The sequence below is a fragment of the Cyprinus carpio genome, chromosome B24 (assembly GCF_018340385.1).
Source record: "Cyprinus carpio isolate SPL01 chromosome B24, ASM1834038v1, whole genome shotgun sequence".
NCBI lineage: Eukaryota > Metazoa > Chordata > Actinopteri > Cypriniformes > Cyprinidae > Cyprinus > Cyprinus carpio.
This window is the reverse complement of record NC_056620.1, coordinates 480,069-495,912: the sequence shown is the minus strand read 5'-3', so window position 1 is coordinate 495,912 and position 15,844 is coordinate 480,069.

Genomic DNA, 15,844 nt, shown 5'->3' with positions numbered 1-15,844 from the left:
AAAAAGTGAAAAAAGCGAAAGTGACGTGACATACAGTCAAGTATGGTGACCCATACTCAGAATTCATGCTCTGCATTTAACCCATCCAAAGTACTCGAACCCACAACCTTAGGGTTAGGAGTCAAACTCTCTAACCACTAGGCCATGAGTTCCACCAAACATTCAATACCCTAACAGTAAACACCAAAAAGATTCCATGTCGAACCTAGTAAAGGTTAATTTGAGCTGAATTTGTGACGGTTCTTTTTGCCAATAAATAACTACCAGCAGAACATCTGAAACCTAGCAATCTGACTCGCTGTCTTAATAAATAAAATCAAACCTTTCTTTGCACTTATAAGTATACAGGGCCTACTGGAGATAGTACGCATGCTTGAGTCCCACTTAAGTAAAAGCATAAATCAGCAATTTAAGGTAAGGCAGCAGCACAGGTACTTTAGACTTGCTCACCCCACAGATTCCTCTGAGCAGAGCTGGTGCATGGAAAAATAATTACACGTTTTTTCCAGACTGATGATGGTGGCAGAAATGTAAATTGTGTTCAGCATCTGTGATATTTATTATAGTGCTCTCAGTATTAATATTTTATACCTGGTTGGATAACCCGCTCTCTGATGCACATCATGCAGATAAGACGAGGCCCATAGACTACTGATGCCCTTCACAATCACTTCTACGGGCCACAGATTGAGAAATATTCAAATGCATTGCACTGGCTAAAGGCTTTATTCATTGCAAACAATTTGTGTGACAGAGACATGGATGCAATGATGATAGTTGGCCAAGAGATTTATTTAGCAAAGCATTGCTAAAACACTTTATACTGTATGGACTCTGTAGCACATGCAAGGTAATATCAGGTAGAATGATTCCCTTTTTCTGAAACTGTGTGTGATTTATAATCCATCTGAACACTTATATGACAGAAATAAGGTCTTCCAGTGTCTTTCAAGTCTTCCACTGTCATGTTGCTGCAAGCGTTTTTAATATTTATTTAAACAATTGCTATAATTCATGGAGTTAGTCAATAATTCCATCAATTTGACATGCATTCAAACATCTTCATTATTCATCATAATCTTCTGGCCAATCAAGTGGAATAATTGAATCTGAATTTATATTTAATTGATATTGCCAATCCAAATTAAAAACATCAAACTATATATGTGTCACAGTTACTACTTTGAGGAGTCAAGGAATGTGGAGACAAAGGATAAATACAAATAACCGTCTTTAATTATCCAAAACCAGGAGTAGCACAGGTCAGGCAGGAACACACACGTAGCACACTGCATGGACGACACCAGACAAGGAGTCACAGGACAGACTACACTTTAAATACTAGACAAAACGAGGGTAATTGATGAGACACTCCTGAACCAAATGAACACAATCAAACAAGAGAGAAACAGGGTCACAAGGAGCACATGGGGACAGAAAACACAACAAAACAGGTCCAGGGGTGTGACAATATGATTCTGTTACTAAATTACTCAAATAAATTGTCAAATTACCGTTATTGTTATTGTTACCTAAACTGTCACTTCATTTAAATTTTAAGTTGAACTACTGAAATTACTAAAACTGGTATAAAAAAATGTAATAAAATGACAATAGCAAACAACAAAATTTCTGAAACTTAAAAAAAAAAAAAATCATCAATTCAAAATATTAAATTCTGTTACAGTATATCATGATATACATATGTTTACCAAGAATATTTAATTTGATGAGTATTTTATATGACTTACAACTACCTAATTTAAATTTAGTATTGTGAGATTCAAACTTGAGAAATTTTTACATTTTGAGAGAACTTTCAATATATATATATATGTATGTATATTCCCAAAGCCCCAGGTTGGGAATCATCTCATGAAAATGGTCCTCTTTGATAATTTTCAGCTTTGTTTCGATGTCAACATGTACAATATAGTGTGGCTGTATCAAAGCCTCTTAAACCTATACATATACAGTACATAACGTGCTATTCATGATGATGTATTTTTCACTGCCTAGAATGTGTCTGAATGCTTCATGCAGAATCTGACAGACTAAAATAGGTCAGACTCTGTATGAATGTAGGGTCGTGGCGTGATGTTTTTGGTGTTGTATTTTTATTGGAAATTGGAAAAGTTGCTGCTTAAGTTTTTATAATAGCAATTTGCATATACTCCAGAATGTTATGAAGAGTGATCAGGTGAATTGCATAGTCCTTCTTTGCCATGAAAATTAACTTAATCCCAAAAAAAAAACCTTTCCACTGCATTTCATTGCTGTCATTAAAGGACCTGCTGAGATCATTTCAGTAATCATCTTGTTAACTCAGGTGAGAATGTTGACGAGCACAAGGCTGGAGATCATTATGTCAGGCTGATTGGGTTAGAATGGCAGACTTGACATGTTAAAAGGAGGGTGATGCTTGAAATCATTGTTCTTCCATTGTTAACCATGGTGACCTGCAAAGAAATGCGTGCAGCCATCATTGCGTTGCATAAAATGGCTTCACAGGCAAGGATATTGTGGCTACTAAGATTGCACCTAAATCAACAATTTATAGGTTCTTCAAGAACTTCAAGGAAAGAGGTTCAATTCTTGTAAAGAAGGCTTCAGGGGCATCCAAGAAAAGTCCAGCAAGCGCCAGGATCGTCTCCTAAAGAGTATTCAGGTGCGGGATCGGAGTGCCACCAGTGCAGAGCTTGCTCAGGAATGGCAGCAGGCAGGTGTGAGCGCATCTGCACGCACAGTGAGGCCAAGACTTTTGGAAGATGGCCTGGTGTCAAGAAGGGCGGCAAAGAAGCCACTTCTCTCCAAAAAAAACATCAGGGACAGATTGATCTTCTGCAGAAAGTATAGTGAATGGACTGCTGAGGACTGGGGCAAAGTCATATTCTCCGATGAAGCCCCTTTCCGATTGTTTGGGGCATCTGGAAAAAGGCTTGTCCGGAGAAGAAAAGGTGAGCGCTACCATCAGTCCTGTGTCATGCCAACAGTAAAGCATCCTGACACCATTCATGTGTGGGGTTGCTTCTCATCCAAGGGAGTGGGCTCACTCACAATTCTGCCCAAAAACACACAGCCATGAATAAAGAATGGTACCAAAACACCCTCCAAACACCAACTTCTTCCAACAACCCAACAACAGTTTGGTGAAGAACAATGCATTTTCCAGCACGATGGAGCACCGTGCCATAAGGCAAAAGTGATAACTAAGTGGCTCGGGGACCAGAATGTTGAAATTTTGGGTCCATGGCCTGGAAACTCCCCAGATCTTAATCCCATTGAGAACTTGTGGTCAATCCTCAAGAGGCAGGTGGACAAACAAAAACCCACTAATTCTGACAAACTCCAAGAAGTTATTATGAAAGAATGGGTTGCTATCAGTCAGGATTTGGCCCAGAAGTTGATTGAGAGCATGCCCAGTCGAATTGCAGAGGTCCTGAAAAATACTGATTCTTTGCATAAATGTCATGTAATTGTCGATAAAAGCCTTTGAAACGTATGAAGTGCTTGTAATTATATTTCAGTACATCACAGAAACAACTGAAACAAAGATCTAAAAGCAGTTTAGCAGCAAACTTTTTGAAAACTAATATTTATGTAATTATGTAAAACTTTTGGCCACGACTGTATATGTCTGGATGACGTCAGTAGGTGAAAGGGTATTCACTTTTTAATGGCGTGGAGGAAGAAGAAGGGAAAAGGTAGATTACATAATCACTATTAATAGAATATAAAAGTCTGCAAATACTGCTCCTTCACTTCTTGAAATGATAAATTCTTGAGAACGTGGTCGCTTCTGCAATACAATCAAAGAATCATCCAAGGACACATCTGATGCAGAACATCTGTGAATCTACAGGAACGAACAGTGCTTTAGTGGCAGGACAAATGGAAGAGGAATCAATGTCCTCTAATTTCAGCAGCATTCACAATGACAGAAGCATCCTGTCCATCATGGTGGTGGTATTAAATTTAGTACAAATATCTTGATCTATTGGCTTCCTTGTTGTGCATACAGCTCTGACCTCCTCTGCTTTGACCCGCTCGTCACGCAGCCACATTCTCATCGGCTTGTAAATATAGATTTGCCTAATACTAAGTCATTACTGATAGCATATGCATTAGACAAATGAGAGGTACAAGCCTAAGGGGGTTTATTGAATACACCGTACCTTGGAAAATTAATTATAGCCCATGGTGTTGTATTAAATGTCAGCTGGGTGCTGCTCAAGAGGAAAAAGAAGGATCAACGGTCAAGTCATTTTGCATAGTGAAAAATGCAAGTCGTAATTAAGAAAAATAAAATAAATCTAGTATAGATATGCATCCCATTTGTGTCCGAATGGTTATTTATTGATTTTAAATCTGTGAGGTCACTTTGGCCGTTGCATATCCACATTGTGGTTTAAGGTATTGAGATTCACAGACTATGTGGAGCACAGCGACTTAGCAATACATTTGGAAAGAGATTCATAAAGCAGGATCTGTGTTTGTCACACAGTCCAGAATGGTAGACAGAGGCTTTGCCTGGCCTATGAATGTTGGCTCAACTCAAAGCTAAATATTTGGCAGGGAAACACCAGACGCAGAACTACAGTGAAGTGGTGTGGATTTCATAGACTTGGCAGGACAGGGTAAATCTAAAAGTGGGATTGAACAAAACAGAGTCGGTCTGGATAGTGTTATGAAAGAGGGATCTAACAGGCCTGAGTCAATTAAAATAATATTCCCATTTTCCTGAAACTTGCGTGTCATGATTTCAAATCTATCTGTCTGTCTATCTATCTATCTATCTATCTATCTATCTATCTATCTATCTATCTATCTTAGGTAACTTTACATTCTTAAGGGCTTACATTTCTTTTCAGGAGCACTTGTGATCTGATCATTGACAGAAATTAACCTTCCCATTATGAGGCGATTTTTGACTCCTTTTTTAAACCTTTGTAATTCCTCTAACTTTATCAAATGTTTGTGCCAAAAAATTTAAATTAATAAACTTTTATCAAAAATTTTAATTAAAACAATAAATTCAATTAAAATAATAAAGTAAAATCAGGAAGGATAAGTTACTAGTCAAATGAAATCAGCATCACAAATTCATCTTTGCACAGCACAGAAGAGTACAAATGTTCAAGACTCAGAGGTGGCATTAATTCATTTCATAATAACAATCTTACAAATTAATGTTTAAAATATAATGTTTTGAATACAGAACTTTTCAATGATTTAAATGACTCAAATTGTACTTTAAAAATTAAACTGAAACCGCCAGTAGGTGGCAGCAAGTCACTGCCTTTGTCACTGAATCATTCATTCAATCGATTCCTTCAAAAGGCTGATTCATTTAGGAATGAAGCAAGTGACTCTCTTTATGAATAGGTCATTGAATCATTGACTCACTAGATTTGCTCAAAAATGCAGATATATTCATAAATGAAACAGCTGCTCTGTTTGCTTGGAGATGCACAGCGGCTCAGCTGTGAATTTGGAACATTGCGCAGTGAACCATAGACACAAATATATTTGAATGGTTAAAATATAGAAATCACTTTAATTTCCAAATAAACCTAATCAGTTGAAAATGAAACAAAACAAATAGTAGAAATATATACAACCTTCCTTATTGGACTTAATGAGTTTCTGATACAGTATTTTATGTGAAATTAAATTAAACCTGTCCCTGGAACATTGCTAGATAAAACCTGCAGCCCACATCAGCTCAAGTTTACAGTATGTGTATGTGTAAAGCAATTTCTAAGTATAGAATGTGAGAGCTGTAAATAAGCACAAGCTCTTTAATTTTGTGAGTGGATACAATCAACCACAGAGTAAACACATAATGCACACAGTTCTGTTTCCACACATCTGACGACGCTATTAGTGATTCATTCTGAGTGATGGACGAACACCTTACCATATCCGTCAATACACTCTGACACTCTTAAAGAATAAATGCTCTTGCTCATGTCCAGGATACGGTAGCTGATCTTCTTTAGAGGGTAAGAACCTATAAAATATGTACTGCTGGAGAGGAAGTCCCAGAAGGCCTTTGAATTCAAGGGCCTTTACATCTTGTCTGATATTAACCTGCAGTTGCGGCGCTGCTGAATGTGTGTGTTCCATCAGCATGAGTCCTTCCATTCCGCCATGAATTATGCACTGCCTCATATTATATATTTATTTATTATTTGTCTCTCAGAATCAAAAATGAATACCAGGCTCAGACCATAAAAATTGCAACATGCACAGTCAGGATACAAACATATGCAAACAGAACAGCTAAAGAATGATACATATAGATGATTTGAACATGCCAGTACTAGCAGATACAAAACATCTATCTAGCTAGCTATCTGTCTGTCTGTCTCAGTATATAAACATATGTAAATAGATCAGTTGACTATATATATCTATTTTTTTTTTTTTTTTTTTAGTCATATTTAGTCTATTTGTTTGTTTTTTATGAGACTTTTGTGGATCTGATTTTTTTTAAGTCCTAAAGCACTGGGGCTTTGCTTTGCTTTTCTGTTACTATGCTTGTCTGTGTTTGCATGTTCTATCTATCTATGTATCTATCTATCTATCTATCGTTCTATCTATCTATGTGTCTTTGTTTCTTGCTTTTCATCTCTATCTTCTATCTATCTATCTATCTATCTATCTATCTATCTATCTATCTATCTATCTATCTATCTATCTGTCTGTCTGTCATTTTTTTGTTTTATCTATCGTTCTATCTATCTACCAATCTATTTGTCATTCTATCTATCTATCTATCTATCTATCTGTCTATCTGTCTGTCTGTCTGTCATTCTATCGTTCTATCTATCATTCTATTTTTTTTTTTTTTTTTTTTTTTTTTTTCTGTCTGTCCGTCATTCTATCGTTCTATCTATTATTTTTTTTATTATTTTTGTAATTCTATTTGCCATTTTATCTTTCCATCTATCTATCTATCTATCCATCTATCTATCTATTTTTTTGTCATTTTTATCTTTTATCGTTTCTATTTTTGTTTTTTTTGTTTTTGATTTTGTCATTCTATCTATCTAGATATCTGGTCTATCTTTCTATAGACTAGAACACTTTGTTGGCATTAATGGAAGTGTATTAGCATGGTTTAAATCATACTTATATGACCGCCATCAGTTGGTAGCAGTGAATGAAGAGGTATCATATTGATCAGAAGTGCAGTATGGAGTACCTCAAGGCCCAGTACTAGGGCCATTACTCTTTATGCTTTGCATGTTACCCTTGGGAGATATCATCAGGAGACATGTTGTTGTTTTTTTTTGTTGTTATGATGATGATAATTTGTTTATTTCTTCACGGCCCGGTGAAACATACCAATTTGAAAAACTAACAGAATGCGTAGTCGATATAAAAAAAAATGGATGAGTAATTTCTAACTATTAAATTCTGAAAGAAAAAAAAAACAGAGGTGTTAATTTGTAGGTGTTTTAATTATAGGACCTAAAATCTCTGCATTTAATAACCTAGAATGCTGTCTAAGATTGATGGGTGCTCTGTCAGTTCTTTGTCATCAGTTAGGAACCTAGGCGTGCTATTTGATAGCAATCTTTCCTTAGAAAGCCACTTTTCTAGCATTTGTAAAACTGCATTTTTCCATCTCAAAGATATATCTAAATTACAGCCAATGCTCTCAATGTCAAATGCAGAAATGTTAATACATGTGTTTATGACCTCAAGGTTAGATGATTGTAATGCTTTATTGGGTGGTTGTTCTGCACGCTTAATAAACAAACTCCATTTAGTCCAAAATGCAGCAGCTAGAGTTCTTACTAGAACCAGGAAGTATGATCATATTAGCCTGGTTCTATCAACACTGCACTGGCTCCCTATTAAACATCGTATAGATTTTAAAAACTTGCTTATTACTTATAAAGCCCTGAATAGTTTAGCACCTCAGTATTTGAACAAGCTCTTGTAACATTCTAGTCCTCCACGTCCTCTGAATTCTCAAAACTCTGGCAATTTGATAATACCTAGAATATCAAAAATCCTTCTCCTATTTAGTGCCTAAACTCTGGAATAACCTACCTAACATTGTTCGGGAGGCAGACACACTTTCAGTTTAAATCTAGATTAAAGACCCATCTCTGATTGACCATTGCTTTGGGGATGAAACCCTGAAGAGAGATCGGGAGGCAGACACACTTTCAGTTTAAATCTAGATTAAAGATTGGGGACCCCTGTCGGAACCCACGTCCATCGGGAGGCCATGTAAAACGGAAGACGTGATCTAGACATGACGGTAATTTGGGCAAATAAAATGAGCCGCCTTCGAGAACCGGTCCTGACCGACCAAAACGACAGTCTTAACCCTGGGAGGGTGGGTGGGAGGGCGGTAACAAAATCTAGCGCGATGTGGGACCAGGGTCTCGAAGGGACTCACAAGTAAGTAAACCCATCTGGGGGTCGGTTAGACGTCTTACCTGGCACAAACAGAGGCCAAAACAAAACTACGGATATCACAATTAACGGCCACCAGAATCTTTGTAACAAAACCATGGTACCCTTCACAAAAATCCTGGATGACAAGCTATACTGGAGCAATGACCCCACTGAGTGTTAGACCGATACTCCTTAACCGGTTCGGTGGGCAATCGGGCTGATGTTACCCTTCTAAGGCCTTCATGACCTTCTTCTTCGACGGTCCCTGAGAGTGGAGACCACTAAAATTCTCGGGAAAACTACACTCGGAGGAAGTGGACGGGCGTTCGGAATGGGGTCAAAAAAATACGAGATGAGGAATTTCTTACTTTTGGGACCCAGGGCTTACGAAAGAAAAAGTCAAAAAATGACCGAAAAAAAAGTGCCCACCGAGCCTGCCTAGAGTTGAGTCTTTTAGCAGTTCTAATGTTTCTAGGTTTCTTTGTGATCAGTCCCAAACGATAAAAGGTACCCCTGACCCTTAATAACCAGTAGCCATTCTTGTGCTAAGACTGCCAACAACTCCCTGTTTTACCAATGTCATAATTACGTTCGGCAGGTTAAACGAGAGAAAAAAAAAAACGCCAAGGGCGAATGCTATTGTCTGTGGCAAACGTTGGGAAAGAACTGCTCACTACTTTCTGACGCGTCGACCTCCACCACGAACTGAGACGTTTTTCAGGGGCATCTGGGAGCCGAAACGAAGCGGCTCTTGAGTTTGCAAATACAGCCTCCGCTGTATCGGACCACCTGAACGTCGTTCTGGGGGAGGTCAAGGCGGTCAGAGGAGCGACTGTTGGCTATTCGAATAAACACGTCGATAAAAATTGGCGAATGAAACCCTGTAGGGCCTTACGGGATTGGACTTGGCCAATCTATCACAGCTTTAACCTTGTCAGGTTGCACTCCCTCAGACGAGACGCTTAAATAAGGGACAAACTGTGCATGAAAAAAACGCATTTTCCGCCTTCCAAAAGCCCATTCTCTAGCAACCTCTGAAGCACTCGTCTGACTGCTGAACGTGTTCCTGGAGAGAAGAGGAAAAGATCATGATGTCATCCAGGTAGCCATATATGGATTCATATCTCAACACGTCATTGACGATCGGTGCTTGAAAGACCGCGGGCGAGTTTAAGCCCGAAGGGCTGGACCAAGTATTCAAAGTGCCCTTGGGGGTATTAAATGCTGTCTTCCATTCATCTCCCTTCCTTATGCGAACCCAAATGATAAGCGTTAGTAAATCACAATTTTGTGAGATGGATGCTCTTGCAATCGTTCGAAAGCATGAAGACATCAACGGCAAAGGATAAGTACTTTACCTGATGTTGTTCAACCCTCGATAGTCAATGCACGGGTGCAGAGACCCATCCTTCTTACCCCACAAAAAAGAACCCCGCCCCCGCTTGAGATGAGGAAGGTCTAATGAACTTGGATGCTAGAGAATCAGAAATATATTTCTCCATAGCCTACCTCTCTGGAACAGAAAGTGAATTATTTGCCTTAGGCGGAACTCTGGAACTAAGTCTATACAGTCATAGGGACGATGTGGAGGGGAGAAGGCACGAGACTTACTGAACACTTCTCTCAGGTTTGGTACTCTTCGGGCAGATTAGATAAACCCTCTCTCCTAAAACGGACACAGGTACAGACGAACACGCAGATACTAAAACATGACTCATGACAAGTATTACTCCACATAGATACAGAACTGTGCCCCAATCGACTCTAGGATTGTGCTACGTGAACCAAGGATGACCAAGAATGATAGGTGCCAGGGGACAGTTCATGAGGAGGAATGTTATAGTTTCTGTGGTTGCCAGACGTGTTAGGGTAATGGGTTCAGTGGCATGAGGAAATACTGGGAAGCTGTCCATGAGAGCATTGACTGTTATCTGAGGGGGGGGGGTGGTAGGAATGTGGAGGTAGTGACCAGTAAATCCATAAAAATTACTTCAGCCCCCGAGTCAATAAGGCCTGGGTGTCCTGAGTGTAGGTGCCCACCTTAGTCTTACCGGAAGGAGAGTCCGATGATGATGGTGAGGATGAGGTCTTCTCGGTGGAGATCCCACCCGTATAGTATCTCAGTTACTACCCGGGCTTGGTCAGGATGAGTGAATGAAGTGGCCCGCCCTCCCGCAGTAAAGGCACATCCCTTGGGGATCAGCCGTTCCCTCTCCTCCCGGGAAAGCCGAGCTCTACCCACAATGATGGGCTCAGGATCGTGTGTGGGGGATGACCGTATCCTCCCTCAGCACGTCTGGTCTACATGCCGCGAACTGGAGGGTCATGTTGGAAGAGGGGAGCTTGCTCAGCCGAGCATCCAGAGTGCTAATTCGACCAGTCCATTGAGACTAGTGGGAAGGTCCAGCAAGTAAATTTCAAGTTGAATACGGTCAGCCAACCCATGCAGGAATCTTTGTCCCACTGCGCCTCCTCGTTCCATTGCACTCTGCAGCCTGGGTTCAGAAACTCTAGAATAAGACACCCAACCGTGACCTTGGCGGAGATCGGCGAGTAGTCTGGAGCCTCCCTACCTTCTCCGCCCGATCGAAAAACCCTTTTCATCTCCTCGGAGAGTGTCTGGAATGAGGCGCAGCATGGTTCTTGATTCTCCGTTCCCCATAGAGCCGCCCTGCCGGAAAGCAGCTGAACGCCACCTTGGATCATTCTTCATTAAACATCTGAGCTGTAATGCAAACTGCATTGAACTTGCTTGCAAAATCTGGTTCACCAGAATAACCTATTGTCGGCAGTCTCGGAACTCGCCGCAGGCTGCGGCTGGAAGATGAGTTGGCGGTGTGGGTGGCGACAGTGGAAAACTTTTAGCTGTTGTATTGCTGGGTGACGGACACCTGAATCACCAGCCTTAACCGCCCTCCCTGTAATTCTTGCATTCCATTCTAGCGATGCTTCGAGCCGCAAACTTTTCCCACGTGGTAGATGCTACATCCATGATTCAGATCGTTCTGTTACGTTTGACACAATCTGTAAATTTGTTTTAAGAGCCAGACTAGGAAACAGAGTCACAGGAACACAGGTGGCATGACACAAGGCTGGTGGACTGGTGACGCCGGGACTTCGCTGGGCAATCTATGGTGGTGCTCATCTGTGATGCTCCCTCGAATCCCGGTAGTGCATCTTGATGGTGCTGAATCCAGTGCAGAGTGCAGATCCCGGAATTACCGACCGACGGACAATTTTATGTAGGAAGCAGGGACTAACGAACACTGGGGGTTACGGGGTACGGGAGCTCCTTGAACAACTTGAACAACATGAAAACACAGGTTGCTTATAAAGGGAAAAAAAACAATTTTGCCCATGCTGGCCATGCTATCTATCTGATCAGTGACCCATCTATCACACACACATCAGCTAGACGAGAGAGAGAGAACGAATCCATGAACCGTGACAATCTATCTATCGTTCTATCTATCTACCAATCTATTTATCATTCTATCTATCTTTCTGTGCATCCATCCATCTGTCCATCCATAAAACTTTTGTCATTCTATTTATCACTCATTTTGTTATTCTATCGTTCCATCTATTGTTCAGTCTGTCCACATTATTGTTCTGTTGTGCAATAGAAAGAATATATACAGAAACGTCACATTTGTTTGCTAAGTAATGTTTCATTTACATTGCTCCGTCATAGTGGCATGACTTTGGCTCTCCTTGGTGCTGTGTTTGTTGAGCTGTAAATATTTGGAGGTTTTAATGAGAGCCTTGGAGACCACAGGACTGACAACAGGTCACACTGGTCAGTTCACAGTGCATTTTTAAGAAGTATAGCTTAAGCCATTTCCTTCCTTTCGAGTGAATACCCTCTTGGCTGAAAGACATGTCATTCTGTGCCATACATTTTTGAAAGACAAAGAGAGAGAGAGAAAGAGAGGGTGCTGAAAAGAATGGCCACAACTAACAATCGAGTCAGCAGGGTCTATGAGCGGCTCTGACATCTCTCTAAAACATTTCATGGAAGCATTTTTCAAAGCAGAATCAATGAAAGAATCCATGGAAGGGTTTACAGCTTGATTAAAGTCGAGCAGCTGTCTGAAAGGAGCTTTCCAATAGTTACATGAAGGCTGAAAAGTGGTATTCATCATAATAATGAGCATGTGGTCCTATACAGTGCAGGATTCACATTGGCATTAGTCTGCATTCAAGAAAGACATTCAGTCCAACATCAACATTTAACTTCTTTGTGAAAATACACGCCAGCAGAGCACGGATATTAGGCATAAAATATAAGACATAAAACATGTACATCTATGCAACAGCCCAAAATGTGTACATGTATTACATATCAAATACCAAAATAGCAAACTGAGTGGAGTTAAATGAGTCTGCATAAATACAAATAAAAAGTAAGTAAATCAATGAATAAATTAATTCATTCATTTATGTAATATTTAAATAATATATTTTATATTTAAATTAATGTTAAATAACATGTAAAATGTGCATTTAAATGATTAAATAAGAGTTTAATATATAATTTTATATTTTAATAATATAATATAATATAATATAATATAATATAATATAATATAATATAATATAATATAAATAGTATTTAAGATTGACTTGTATTTATATTCAAAAAAAAATTATAATTATTCCTGTTAAAACGGAGCCTGTCCATATAGTAACACTTTGTTGTTCATTGGTGATTAATATTCTCAAATCTATCCACCATATAGTGCTTTTTATGTTTGTTTGTTTTAGGTGCATTTTGGTTTTGAACATGCCGAACAGCCCTTCATAAATGTGTAAGACCACGGAACATCAAATGTGGGGCAAATATAGATTATTTTTGAGTCTAAGATCTGACACCATCCTCTATTCTAAGCTGCCATTATGTCTTTTTTCAGTCTGCTTCTATATTTTTTTTTCTTCCACCTGTCTGTTTCTCTCCATCCTAACAGGTTCCTACAGCACAGTCACTCATTTCCCCAGCCTCTCTGCAAGCCGATACCACAGTAGAATTAGATTAATGAAGTATACGACCCCATCGTGAGAGACAGAAATGCCACAAATGAAATATTTTGTCAGTGCTGCTGTAAACAAACAGTGGCGCTGGAGAATATTTTGTGGGCAATGTTACCAACGCTGCATATGAGATGTGACTGCATAAATAGTAATATGCCGAGATTGTATCGTGTGTCTTTCAACCCACATGAATAAGATATGAGGGTTCACAGAAAATCAAGTTAAAACTTATTTCATATTATCATATGCTAATACAGAGCACCTGATGGCAATACTGACTGCTATCTGTTATCCAGGTTTTGTTTTGCTGTTATTTAAGTCGCGTTCGCCAGCATCATGTACACATTTACCCTTGATGAGTAAAACAGCAAAACCTCAGAACAAAGACGACAGACTTACCACTTCATATTGGATTTAGAGTTTGTATTTATAGAGGAATTACATGTGCTTTGAAGTCACGGCTGTTGAGTAAACTAATCCCAGGCTGTCTGTGGAGAATCTGATTATTATCATCACCCGAGAGCAGCTCTCTGTGACGCAAGAGCAGCTTTATGCCGCATTGGGCAACTAGCGCTGTGCAGCGAGAAATAAATCCATTTCTCATTAGTTGACTACAATAATTAGTATTTAATAAACATGTTTATGTTGGCGTTAAAGCATATCCGTTTGGATGGAAATCTGGTTTTCTCTTGGTTTAGTCTTGCTGTGCTCCAGTAGAAGTGCTGTGTTCCAGTGCCACCGTTATAGGATCGATTGCAAAGCCTGATCTCATCAACATTCATGTGCAATGGTAATAAAGAAGATTTGTATAGTGCGCTAAAACATATGGATATACTGACAGCATTTAAACTGTAACATTATTTATGTATTGCAAAAAATGTACAAAGCATTTATTTTATAAATGTAGCCTTTTTGTATAGTTACTATTGCATCGATCTTTCTGAGACACTAAAAATGTATGAATGTCATTGCAAAATATCAAACATATTGTTTATGTATTTAAAAAGTATTTATATTTTTTTTTATATAATAGTATTTATATTTATATTTTTTTTTTTTAATTGTATTATGTTTTTTTTTTTTTTATTTTTTTGGAAGTGATTTTTACTTTTATTATTCAAGTATGCATAAAATTGATCAAAAGTGATAGTGAAGACATTTATAATGTTACAAAAGATTTATATTTTGGATAAATGCTACTTTATATTGATCTGTAAATAAATAAAATGTATCACAGTTTCCTCAAAAATATTGAGCAGCACAACTGTTTTCAACATTGATAATAATCAGAAATGTTTCTTGAGCAGTAAATCAGCAAATTACAATGATTTCTGTAGGATCATGTGTAACTGAAGACTGGAGTAATGATACAGAAAATTCAGCTTTGATAACAGACATAAATTACATTTTACTAAATATTCATATAAAAATCAGTTATTTTAAAATGTAATAATATTTCAAATTTTTCATTGCATTCTTGATCAAATAAATGCAGCCTTGGTGAGCAGAAGAGACTTGTTTCAAAAACATAAAACATCTTACCGACCACAAAATTTTGTGTATAGAGTCTCATAATTATATTACAGTTCTTTCTTTCTTTCTTTTTTTTTTTTTTTTTTTTTTTTTGTTTCACCTGTAATTAACAAGACCAAGTTGAATTGCTGGATAAACTGATAAAATGCATACCTTGAATATGTTTTATGCCACTTCAAATAAAAACATCTTCAAATGCATTAATAAAATTGAGGTCTGATCTTGCCTTTCAGCATTTTGTTCATTTTCTGTGATCTGAACATGAAACTTCAGTCACTTCAGTCCCAAAAAGGCTCAAGTTTGATCACAACATCTGTAAACCAAATTTATTTTTCAATTATTATCCCTCAAAGGGTCAAATCAATGCCAAATCCCATTACATCGATATGCTTATGGGTGATATTTTGGGTGTGAAGTCATTATCAAAGCGGTGCTCTTCATTTCCAGTCTCCTGCAGTTTTTCATCTCAGAACAGCATGCAAATGTCCATAAACCCAAACCACTTTTTTTTTTTTTTTTTTTCTCCAGCTTTGCTCAGAAGGGGTTCCTGGAAACTAAATACCATACCTGTCAATGTCCAGCTGTATTTGCTAAAGCTTTGTTCAATTTTGACCTTTCTCTTATTAGATTTGTGTCCCATGCTGGAATGGTTTTCTCTCCGAGTGCTCTTCATTTTAAGTAAAGAGGATAAATCCATTCCACTAGAGAAGTCAGAGAAATAGACAGAAGAGAACATTGCATTGCCCATCAGAGTAAACCAGACGATTCATTTCAGGTTTTTCATAATTTGACAATTTGACAAAGGTTGCACCTGGTGCTTTTCGAAGCTGAGAGTGAAATCTTGACTTTTGTCCCTTGT